This window comes from Pagrus pagrus, assembly GCF_965226575.1.
Source record: "Pagrus pagrus genome assembly, chromosome: 3".
Lineage (NCBI taxonomy): Eukaryota > Metazoa > Chordata > Actinopteri > Spariformes > Sparidae > Pagrus > Pagrus pagrus.
This window is the reverse complement of record NC_140187.1, coordinates 23,013,974-23,025,979: the sequence shown is the minus strand read 5'-3', so window position 1 is coordinate 23,025,979 and position 12,006 is coordinate 23,013,974. Positions and strand designations below refer to the sequence as shown.

General features: G+C 43.3%; 1 protein-coding gene across 6 annotated transcripts in view; it reads right to left on the bottom strand.

Moving 5' to 3' along the window:
• dlgap4b (discs, large homolog-associated protein 4b) overlaps positions 1 to 7,260 on the bottom strand; it is a 108,626-nt gene extending 101,366 nt beyond the window's left edge. For all 6 annotated transcript variants that reach the window (XM_084348149.1, XM_084348153.1, XM_084348152.1 and 3 more), the window contains exon 1: positions 6,832 to 7,260. The gene's annotated coding sequence lies outside the window, so the exon portion shown is untranslated. The remainder of the gene's footprint in view (positions 1 to 6,831) is intronic.
• Positions 7,261 to 12,006: the final 4,746 nt, after the last annotated feature.

Below are 12,006 nucleotides of genomic sequence, written 5' to 3'. Positions count from 1 at the left end.
GGAGAGGGGCGGCGGTAGCAAACGTTATCGGGGAAAGAGTGCATGGTGTGGTCCTTTAAAGGGGAGTTCGGAGGAGTGAGAAACACAGTGAAAGTGGCGCAAAACATCTGCTTTTCACACAGACACAAAATGAGAGTCTTATAGTACTTAGCTTGGCATAAAGACTGGAAGCACTGCAAGCTGAAACAACACACGAGGCTATATGCTGGACTATTTTTTGGCTAGGGAGACTCGTGTAAACTGAGGGTCACGTGCTATATCGTAGGCAACTGGACGTGTTTCCAAGACGCTCCTTCAGTTCTGAAGAAGCCTCTTGGATGAGAGGTGAAACTCCAAGAAACTGAAACACGTCCAGTTGCCTACGATACAGCACTCAGAATCCGACATATAACCCAGTGTAAGACCTTTACTGTTTTCCCTTTGGCTTTCATCCAAAACAAGAGAACAAGATTCACTCATTCCAAAGAAAACTTCAGATTTCAGGATATCTGCAACCATGGTACCTAACGTTCACAGAGAAACTTCACAAATTTGTATCATAACATGAATTATTGGGGGTTACCCAAAAAAGAGGCTTGTGTCCGCCATGAAACTATCCACATTCTCTGCTGTGGGCCTGACGGGGACACTTCCTCTTTGTCGGTCTCCCAGGTCAACGCTCCCGCCCAGCTGACGGATTGACCTCTCCTAACCGAGACACAGCTTTTGACTGTGGCCATTTTCTCACCATTATGTTTAGAGACGGGCCTCTGCCTGCCAGAGACAGGGGGCTAGTTGCTGAGGCTATCATTCATAGCAGAGAGGAGGAAAGGATTAAGGCCACTGAGAAAGAGCAGGAGAGAGAGGGGTTTGCATCTTAATGCAAGCCTGAGTGTGGAACAGCCTTGTTATGAGGTGGCTCAGTGGAGGAGGAAGATGCAGCGGCAGGGTGGGGTGGTAGGTGGCTGCTGGTGGGAGGTGGGGGGCAGGATTAGGGTGACGAAGAAAGAGCAAAGATGTAGAAAAAGAATTGGAGAAAAAAATGAGGATAAGAAGTGTAGAAGAAAGTAAAGAATGCATGCAGAGTACAAAAACGCCCACATCATGTACGGAACAAAAGTAGAACAGCTCTTTTTAATACTGCCAGTACTGTAAACATCACGTTGTCACAGAATATTTCAACTCAGCTATCGCTTTATTGATAACAAGTTTTGGCAGCAAGAGAGAATTATTTTGTTCCAATACAACTTATGTGATTTCATTTTTAATGACCTCTTTTTACTCTCCAAAAAAATTCAAAGCAAAAAGCCTAAATTGTCACATTTGGAGCACATAGTGTTCATTTCAAACAAATCTACAATAATCATTAATTTGTCTCCAACTCCAGAAACATGACATGCAACAAAGGTCCTTGACAAGTTTGTATTGTGGTATGAGTTATAATTGTAGTTGGCTATAGGAGCACCTGATTAATCTGCTCTTTGTTGTGTTTTTTGTAATCTGATGACCCCTAAAAACATAAACCCAAAGCTCATTAACTGAATAAAAGTGTCACGCTAACTATGACAACATAAAGCAAAAGCGGCACTGTTTCTGAAATATTTTTGCTCATGAAAGAGGAGAGAGCACAAACTAAAATATCAGATATAGGTGAGAATTGAGTTTGGTTTAAAAAAAGAGTCCCTTTTCAACATTTGGCAGATGGGTCTAGAAATAAATTCACCAAGAGAAAAGTAAATCTTACAATGCTTCTGCATTACAATCAGACACGATCCGCAGCTCAACAGACACACAAAGTGGGACTCACTGTCACACACACACACACAGATATATATATAAAGAGACAGTCTACGTGCAGACACGAAAACATAAATCCTAACACGGATCCATCATAACAGCATTTCACACTATTGGCTTTCTTCAGTCATGGCTGTTGGCTCTCACACTCTGTTAGGTTACAGTCAGTTAATCACCCCAAAGAAAACAGATCTTCTCTGAGCCAGAGCAGCTGAAAAAGAAAAGATCTCCTGATAAATAACTGACGTTGCACAGAGAAACTGAATCGACTTAACTAAAACACGTTACACTCTTCTGGGTATTCGGTCTGTTGATCGCTTTAAGCTATCGGCCAGTGTGACAACCTGACATACACATGGTTATATTTGCTGAGTCTGGATGTTTGTTTCCATCAAGTTATTACGGCGCCAAGAAGGAACGTTAGCGTGTGTCGCCCGAGGAATACAGGCTATAGCTGAATCCATCAAACACACAATCAAAACACACAAAACACGCTTCTTACTGTAGCTGGCATTGAAATTAAAACCTGAGAATCGTTTGAGTTTCTCACAGGTATACCTCTGCTGACCTACGGTGGATGTTTTGCATACGTTTACATGGTCATTAGCAGATCTTTGGAAGAATGTACAATCATCCTTGAGGTTCCACTGACTTTAAGCTTTGCAGAATAGAAAATGTGGAGAGCCACAGTGTGCAGAATCTCCTTAGTGGATGCTTATTTGGATGCATGACATGCATTTCAAACAGGCAGCAGATAAACACTTGGCAAATCAGTATGCAAACTTTGTACATATTGTACCTCTCTCCGTGTCTGACCAGGATCCTCACATGATACCGCATCAACTGACATTTTCATGTTCTGATTAGCATGAGTGCCTCCAGGATTAAAGATTGGCATGTCGAGAATGAGACTCAAATTCAGCATCATCCAAGGAGAGCTGCCTGTGTGTCTCAACCAACAGTCAAATGTCAATACTGTAACAATCTTTCTCTAATTCAAAGTGTGTTAGTTGTCTTAGCTTAACCACATTTCATTTTTGCTATGCACACACACCGTAGAAGTAAATCAATGGAGAAACAGTGCCATTAAATGTTCGAAAACATCACTAATAATCCACTAAGAGACTTTGTGTTATGTTGGGCTGTAATTCATTTCTAAATCCTTGACTTGTAGGTGCACAAAGAGATTCTTTTTGCAGTGTTAATGACTTCTTCATAGCATCGCACCAACCGCAGCAGCATGTTATGTTGTGTGCAGAATTACAACAGCCTCAGTGGTAAAGCTCCCTCCTTGCCAGCCTGAACCTGTGCCAACCCTAGTATCCCAGCGCAGCATGGCTAGCATGGCTATTAGCTGCAGGCCAGGTGAAAAGAGGGTTTGGCACCCCTTCCTGAGCCCGCCGCCTCCGGGGAAGTGAGACGTAAGGTTTAATTACAGCGGATAGTCGCAGAAGAGGCTTTAATTGATGTCAAAAGTGTCTTTTCTTCATGTCAGCTACATCCACACTACACTGCTTTGATTTCAAGGGGGAGAAGAAGTGGGAGGTTTGGAGCAGGAGGAGGGACATGGCCTCTTTCCAAATCTTTGGATTTAAGTTAAAATAGAATGATCTAGTCTGTGCTTAAAGGAGCTTAAATTCGAATGATGGACAGGTGAGAGCGAGTGAGAGAAAGGTAAGCAAAACGAGGTAAAAGAACAGCATGAGCAGAGCTGACAATGACATGAACAATTTTTCAAAAATCACACACCGGTTTTGTGACTGTAAAACGCCGTAATCAGCAGATGGTTGTGAATTGTGCCACGGCCGAATTTGAATGAAAACGTTGCTTTCATTCAGGTCCATTATCCTCTGTGGCAGTCACTGCAGATTCCTAAACAAATTACGGATCGGGACATTGCGCTTTTTGCCGAGCACAATCAAGTTTCCCAGGAATATTCTTGTTGATTTTCTGGCACCTCAAATAGCTTTCAGTAAGGAAGGTTTGCTTGTTTTCCAAAGCTAAATGGGACTGCAAGGCCGAGGCAAACAAAGAGCAAAAATTGAGGATTGTTTGACGATTTCAATGTGTAAAGTGCTCAGTTTCGACATAGCTGGCTATCCCTGTATACCGTACTACTGCAGAATGTGATGCCTATATTTGCTCTAACATCAAAACAGGTGCAGGCTCTTCATCCAAATCAACCTGTAACAATGTTGTAAAAAGGTGCAAAGCTGTGATCTATTTCTACAAAAGCTGTATCGAGAACAAGTTGAAAAAAGACGCAGAGATATGAAAGATTCGGTTTCTTCTGCAGACAGTTTCCAACTGGGGGGAATGACGACATCTTATCTCTCTAGCGAGGCCGTTTAAATATAGACTTCTGCTACTTTATCTGTTTCTGCAGCTCTAGCGTCGGTTGATACACGATCATAGACTTCCTTTGAATGTTTTTATCCTTGAACTTCAGCACCAGGAACTTTTTGTCTTTAGACATCAACATTATAACTCATATTTACTGCAGCGACATTAAAACATCTGCTCAAATATTAATTACGACCGAGCCCACACACTGCAAAAAGTCGTAACACCCTGGCGAACTCTCTGCAGAAACACAAGAAGGAAGAGATTTTCTTCCCATTTCCCATATAGCCTTCATCCTTTCATTGATGCAATATGGTGTAATGTAGCCCCCCCTGACTGAGCGGTGGAATACACACCTCCGACTCTGCAGATATTTAATACAGGACTGCTCTATACATTATAAATGGCCCTCTGCAATATACCGTCCCTCTAAAATGAAGCCACTGCGCAAATAGAGAAAATAGAAACGACCTGCCCTTGGAATACCGCTGGGGTTTAAAATCTCTATTGTGGTGCTTCTTCTTTCTGTCCAGTACGTCACATGAACGACACGCATTCCTAACAGATAAGGTCAAAGAGGTCATCATGTACAGTAGTCAATCAACAACTCAAGAGGAAGTCAATGTCAACAAATGAACCAAGAAAATAGTCAGAAACAAAAGATGGTGCGTATGAGAAATAAGTGCAAAGATCACCGATTTAGCAAATAATATCCAACATGGCTGGTGTGCTTCTTTTTGAGCGTGTGTGCATGTGCGTGTGTGTGCATGTGTGACGGAGACAAGCAGAGAGGGCAGAGTGCCGCCGAGAGTGACGAGATGCGATGAGACACAGTTTGAGTGAGTGCATACTAGCAGGAGGGCGAGAGAGGTAGAGTGTGTGAAAGTGGACAAGAGAGCGAGGGAACAAGACAGGCAAGATGGACATAAATGGCTGTGAGTTAGCATAGCCTGCTAGATTTTTTCAGTGTGTTTTTTTTTTTTTTTTTTGCAGCTGAAGCAAATTGAGGCCACTAACGCAGCAGTAAGGCTGCTTTTCAGGTCACTCAAAAAGCTGTGCTAAAAGGGTAGCTAGACCTAAATCCATTGTTAATTTGATGGAATGAAAGACACCGCAACCTACTAAAGGATCCGAGTGTGTTGTAGTACATCAGGCGATTACAGCTGGTCTCATGTCATCTATATAGTAGAGCCACCCTGGAGTTAATTTGATTAAACAGCTGGGGAAAAAAACACTATTGATTTGTATTGATTACTACCCATGGCTAAGTGAAGCTAGGGGGTGGCAGGGTCCGCCAAATATAAACACAGTAAAACAGTATGAAATTGACTTGTCCTTTAAGGTCACTTTGTTTATTCAGTGTATTCAGTGATGGAAATGAGAGAAGTTTGTCTATTTAGTTTGTTCAGATAAAAAAAAAATCAGTCAATGAAGATCTTTCTCTTCTGATTACAATTTCTTACCCAAAACTACAAAGTGCACAACTGAAGTGGCTCACAGAGAGAGCCAGAGTCCACTTATTGCTCACACAATCACAGTTTTTCGTCATTATATCTGCTTCTCCATCCTCAGCGTTGTGAGCGGGCCCTGCTCAGTCACGCTGTGGGAGAGTGACTGCTGAGTGGACAGAGCTGCATGGGTGATTCATTAGAGTTTGTGGAGTAACTGACCTTGTAAATATGGGACTGGACTGGGAGCTAAATCATCATCATCTCTGGAAGCAGGGCTAAATGTGAGGATGCTCCAGTGGCCAACATGGGCAGCCATTTCTCATGTGTTTTATCGCCTGCAAAGGACGCCTCCAATTTTATATTTGTTTTATATTTGCAGAAATCTAATCTCACGCTGGATATATTGTCTGTCATCCTCCATAAAACGCACGACAGATCTGCTCCTATAGAGTAAAAGACAGACCTACTTGATTCATGACTCCAAAGACTGGAGTGTTTTAACCAATAAAACGGCGCCTCTCGATGTTGAAGAGCGACAGGCGTAAACAGGTCTCCAGTTTTTCCTCAGGGCCACCTGACAAGGCAGACAGCAACTTCTCAAGTCTGGCTATGCAATAGAAATGCACTTATAGGAAAATGTAGAATAAGTCATATATAGCCTATACTCTGTCTGTAGGAGCCAATAGGGATGTGGTGACTTCTTCTCCACCTGGATGCTGTCTGTCATTAACACACACATCCTGTTGTCTTTGACTGACATGTCATAAACCCAATTAGAGGAGTCACAATGTCAACAGGCCAGAACCGACCCTGAACCTCAGGTAGCATTTCTTTACCTGTCAAAATTCAAACTGCTGAGAAAAAGCGTGGAGGGGGGAGCTGCATTATTTCACACACACACACACACACACACACACACACACACACACACACACACACCACAACAGCACACGGACAGGTCGCCCACTGTTGTGTGCTTTACACTGACACTGTTTGAGTGCATGCAGAAAAGCATAAAATGCCAAGAATTAGCCTGAGCCCTCAGCCTGTTTGTCTTTTTAAAAGCCGCAAAGGCGCAGTGTAAATACTGAGTCCAAAACAGCGCTTGAATCAGTATGAGTCACCTTCCCACCCACTTCGGACGAAATGTTCACTACTGTCTAACACATTTCACTTCGTATGTAACACACACACGCACATACAAACACACACACACACATCAGACAGCAACAGTTTTTGGTGTCTTTGGAGGCGTTTTTACCTTCGACCGAGAGCGCCTCTTGCAAATGTTGGAGACTTGGGAGGATTTATCCGTGTTTTGGTCCGTAACTTCCCGAGCGGAGCATCTGTTCGTGTCGGCAGAGGAGGAAAAAGCAGAGTGAAACACTGAACACCGTCACACCGACCGGCTTCTGTCGCCTCTATTCGTCCGGTGAGTTTGTGTGTCTCCGGCGGGGAGAAAAGCGAGAGCCCCGGTCCACAGCGGTCTCCTCCATCACCATCACCATCACCGACCGAGCTTTACATTCACCTCAGCGTTCACAGGCGACACACACACATGCAGTCAGACAGACAGACAGACAGACAGACGAGGAGGCAGACAGATATGTAGGCAGGTAGATGTAGAGGAGGGCTGCCGCTGTCTGTCTGTCAGGCGAAGCGGGATAGATACTGAGATACTGCTGCTGCACCCGAGCGACCAACTCCTGAGAGAGAGAGACACATACACAGAGAGAGAGAGAGACAGAGAGGGAGAGAGGGGGGGGGGGAGAGACACACACAGAGAGAGAGAGAGACACATACACAGAGAGAGAGGGAGAGACACATACACACACACACACACACACACTCAGAGACACACACACACACACAGAGAGAGAGAGAGAGAGAGAGAGAGAGAGAGAGACACACACACACACACACACACTCAGAGACACACACACAGAGAGAGAGAGAGAGAGAGGGAGAGACACACACACACACACACACACACACACACACACAGAGAGAGAGAGAGAGAGAGAAGGCAAATCACAAGTGAAAGGCTTCAGTGTATTTAGGCTGACAGTCATTCAATATTGGTTATCTGTGTCCACTTGTTTATCCCACATACTGCACATTCTTTGCACTTTACCTCCCCAGCTGACCACTCTGCACACTGCTCTGTTTTTGTTTTTAGAAATGTGGTTGTCCGACTGTTTGAGGCGGCCATTGGCCTCCACTCATTTCCACTGGGTCTGAAAATCTGTGAGCAAATTCCTCGAAACTCGCTTGAATCGTCTAATCCATGAATGTAAACACCAAGTATGTATTAAGTCTTGTGGCAGAGGTCAAGATACGCTGATTTACTGGCCGATGACACCCAAGATATGTCGCTAGAAACGCATCACCAGCAAAACCAATATCTTCATACGGCGCAGATACATTTAATATATTCTCAGATCCTGTCTTAAAGGTGTTGTTTTTTAAGGATTTTGTTGAAATCATTCAAGAATGAACTAAATTTACCAACAGAATGTGCATTTTTGACCCTATGTCAAAGACTTCCTTTGCAAAGATATCTATTGAAGTAAGCATGCTAACCAGCTAGCACCTAGCCACTTTGTACCTCATAAGGTGATAGTGTGATAGAAAACAAATGTCCTGGCAGAGTGAGCAAATACGATGGCTAGCTGCACGGTTAACCCACTAGCTAACAGTGGCTACAGTTAGCAGTTTCCCTGGTGATATTTAGCCTTCTTATAGCCTGGAGTAGGATTTTGACAGCTGTTCTCACTGCACCATTTTACTACAGCAAGTTGTTGCACCACGCTAATTTCCGTTTTGTTTACATCATATGTGTCCAAGTTGGACCAAATTTGACGATGCACTTATTTGAGTCCTCGGCAACAGACCTGCCAATCATGAAGTTAATTGGATGAACAGTTCTCAAGATATATGAATAACAGACAGACAGACAGACAGACAGACAGACAGAGATTTATTGCTTAATAGTTAGATTTGATCACCTGGTTGACCATGCAGCTCCACTCCACAGTGTCTGTAGGGACAAATATATCCTACATTTCCCATGTTGCAACTTGATGTCATTATTTGTTACACCGTCCCTGTCGGCTAAGTGACCACATCTTTCAAACTCAAAATGTGACACTGGCTTTCTGTTATGACTTTTTTTTTATCTCAAGTCAACAACCCTCATGACATCATCAGGTGGAGTGCCCCTTTAATTTTGGTCAAAGTGGCATTTCATTTACTGCATGTAAATACCACACAGCAGTGATAATACAGCTTGTGACAGAAATGAATGCAGACTTGATCTTCGCTTTGATGGACTGCACAACATAAGCAAGTCTTCTGTCGACTGCTAGTCGAGTACTGAGCAGACATAAATGAAAACCAATGGCTGCCTTGAACTGCAGGAAAATATACATGAAAATACATAAAGCGCACATTCAAAAATGCAACATGATTCATAGCTCGGGAGAAAGAACAAACAAAGAGCACAGTAAATATTGCTCCTCGTATAACACTCACTTTCAGTATCATGGATAAATTGCTTTGGCAACCCTAAAAGCTTATTTCCTGTAAAGCCTATACGGCATATAAGAAGCGAAATGAACTGAGAGAGAGAGAGATTTCTTTCTGCAAGATGTGCTGATTGTTGTCTCGCATTAACGGAAACAGGCAACCATACTGAATGCAAATAACACTGTAGATCTTCCCATCTGTTCTTATCAGACTGCTCTTTCTGTGCGGGGAATGTAATTCATTTTGTCACCCTCTTCTTTGGCACTGTGAGGAGCCTGTACATCGTGCCAATAACAGCACAGACTGAGGTAAACTGAAAGAAAGTAGAAGACGGAGAGATATGAAATGGATTCAGGACCATGGACAGCGCTCTGTGTATCCTAACTAGGCCAAACACTTTGCTCTGGTTCTCGCTGTCACCTCTTTTTATCGTGTCAGTCGATCTAAATTCAGCCTGGAACAGACTAAAGATACGCTGAGACTAGTGTTGCTGTGCTAGAACAACATTAGTTCATACACAAGCTACCGGGACAGAACACAGAGGAAACATGCACTGCTGTCCAATGACGGGGAGGAACATGAAGAGCAGTGAGATATCAAACAAGATTTAGTCAGGCTAATGCAGCAGGAGGACCTCGGGGTTATTGCTTTATTATAGGCCTGCTTCCACCTGTCACGTTTGATCGCTCTCGTCCCCGGGAGTGGAAGGCCGTGGAGAGAATACAAGTATTTCATAAAGGTCGACATTTACCTGGATGTATTGCAAAGCTGAGCTCTTTCCCTCACACACACACACAACGGAAGTGAGAACAAGCCCATTCGTAATTTTTATTACTGCTGTGCGACTGTAAAATACTTCCTGTGACTGATTCTGTACCTGCCAGAGATGGTGATTTGAAGCCGGAGAATAAAAATCAGCGCTTTGAATTTTTAAATGTTGTTGGCAACAGCTTAAATTGATATCAGACTTATTAACCCTGACTGAGCTCTGCAGTAAAATAACCATTAGTGGGTGAGAAGGCAGCAGCACAGTGTGGATCTATTCCAAAGCATCTTTCTCTGAATCAATACGTCTCTGCAGTCTACAGTTACCACTTCTCTCCAACGCAGGGCGAGTTCTTGCTCATTGATCATCACTCTTTCATTAGACCTCCCTTCAAGCACTTTGAGTTAAACATTTTACACTGAACTGGTAATGAAGTGACTCCTCAGTTCACTTGACACTTTCTCCAGGAGAGAGAGAGCCAGGAGTGGATCTGCACACAAAGGTGCAGCTTAGCTTTTCACATTTCTCTCTGGCATCCTCTGCAGCAGATGAGTAGCTGAAAGGCACCAAAGAAGACAAGTGTGACTGTAAAAAGCCCTGTAAGATCCAGACCTGGACCCACGACGACGCGTGGCAGGGCACCTCGACATGTATTCTGATCATGTCTGCTGCGGCGTGAACCTCGCAGATAAGCCCAACTCATGTGCGTTTGAATCAAAGAGGCTGCCTGCTGCTCTCTCCCTCTCCAAGCATGTCTTTCAGCAGCATCTGTGCCGTGTGAGAGGGGAATATGAGGGAGGATTACCTGCTTAATTAGAAGGCGAGGTGAGTTTTGTGTGTGTGTGCGTGTGTGTGTGTGTGTGAGGGCGTTATGTGCACACGAGAGAGAGGGTGTAATCATCAGTAATCAAACACCTTAATAGGCGTCTATTTGAGATTTCCCACAGCATTTGCTTCACAACAGAGTGATTAATCGTGTGTCTATTACACCACATAACCACATACGTTAAAAAACATTCATTTACATTTGAGTTAATTCAGCTTAATTGCCACAGCAGCCTAGGATGCGTTCATATTACACATCGGTGCTCGAGGTAAATATGCATTTGTTAGCAATTTATTAATGGATTGAAATGAAGGGCAGAGAATGACTGGCAGGGCAGTAAGTCATGTGATGGTCCAGCTGATAAACAGATGGTCTCTCTCTCTCTCCCTCTCTCTCTCTCTCTCTCTCTGTCTGTCACACACACACACACACACATAATCAAAGCCGTTTAATGTCCTCACTTCCTCTCAGGAGAAGCAGATAAAGTTTCACACAATTAGGGAAAAAAGCAGGAGATTACCGGTTAAAACTGCACGTCAGAATCATTTGGCAGAAAGGAGAGGGGACCTTTCGCTCTGTTACATGAACACTGGTGCGACTGTGGCCTGGACTAATTAAGGAAATAGTCTTATTTAATCGTAATGTCTGCACCTGCTCATCAACGTCCGTGACAACATTGATTAACTGCACGCTGTGTAAGAGAAGGCTTGGCAGCTCATTAACCGGAGAAACAAAAGTTGAAGGGCATGTTGTTGGAGCTACGCAACAGATGAGAGCTCTGTGTCGCCGGGTGCTGCTGAGTCTTGTCTCCGGCAGAAAAACTGAAAAGACTCCATCATTAGCAACACAACTTTTCAGAGCAAGTTTTGATGTTTTGTAAGACGATAGAAGACAAAGAAGAAGAAGAAGAAGAAGTACAGGGATGAGTGTGTCAAAACAAATCCCTGGAACGGTGGTGGTTTAAATAGATAGCTTAGATAGATGGCTTAAAGGAGAAGTTCACCCAAAAATGAAATCTACTTACCTTTATGGATAGTCAGGTGAAGTCAGGCGACATTTCTGGAGCCTCACAGCAAAACAGCATTGAATAATGTGCATGAATATTATTAAATCTAAAAATGGCAGCAAATAGGAAAAAACAATCATAAAATGTGTATTCTTAATAAAACACAATGGCTATTAGCTACTGTATTGTATCAAAAAAGGCAATTCAATACAACAGATTGATTATTCGTCAGATTAGTCAGTTTGTCTTTCTATTGGTTGTAGACAAACACAGTCCACATACCTTTACACCATCGAATTACACCTGGTTT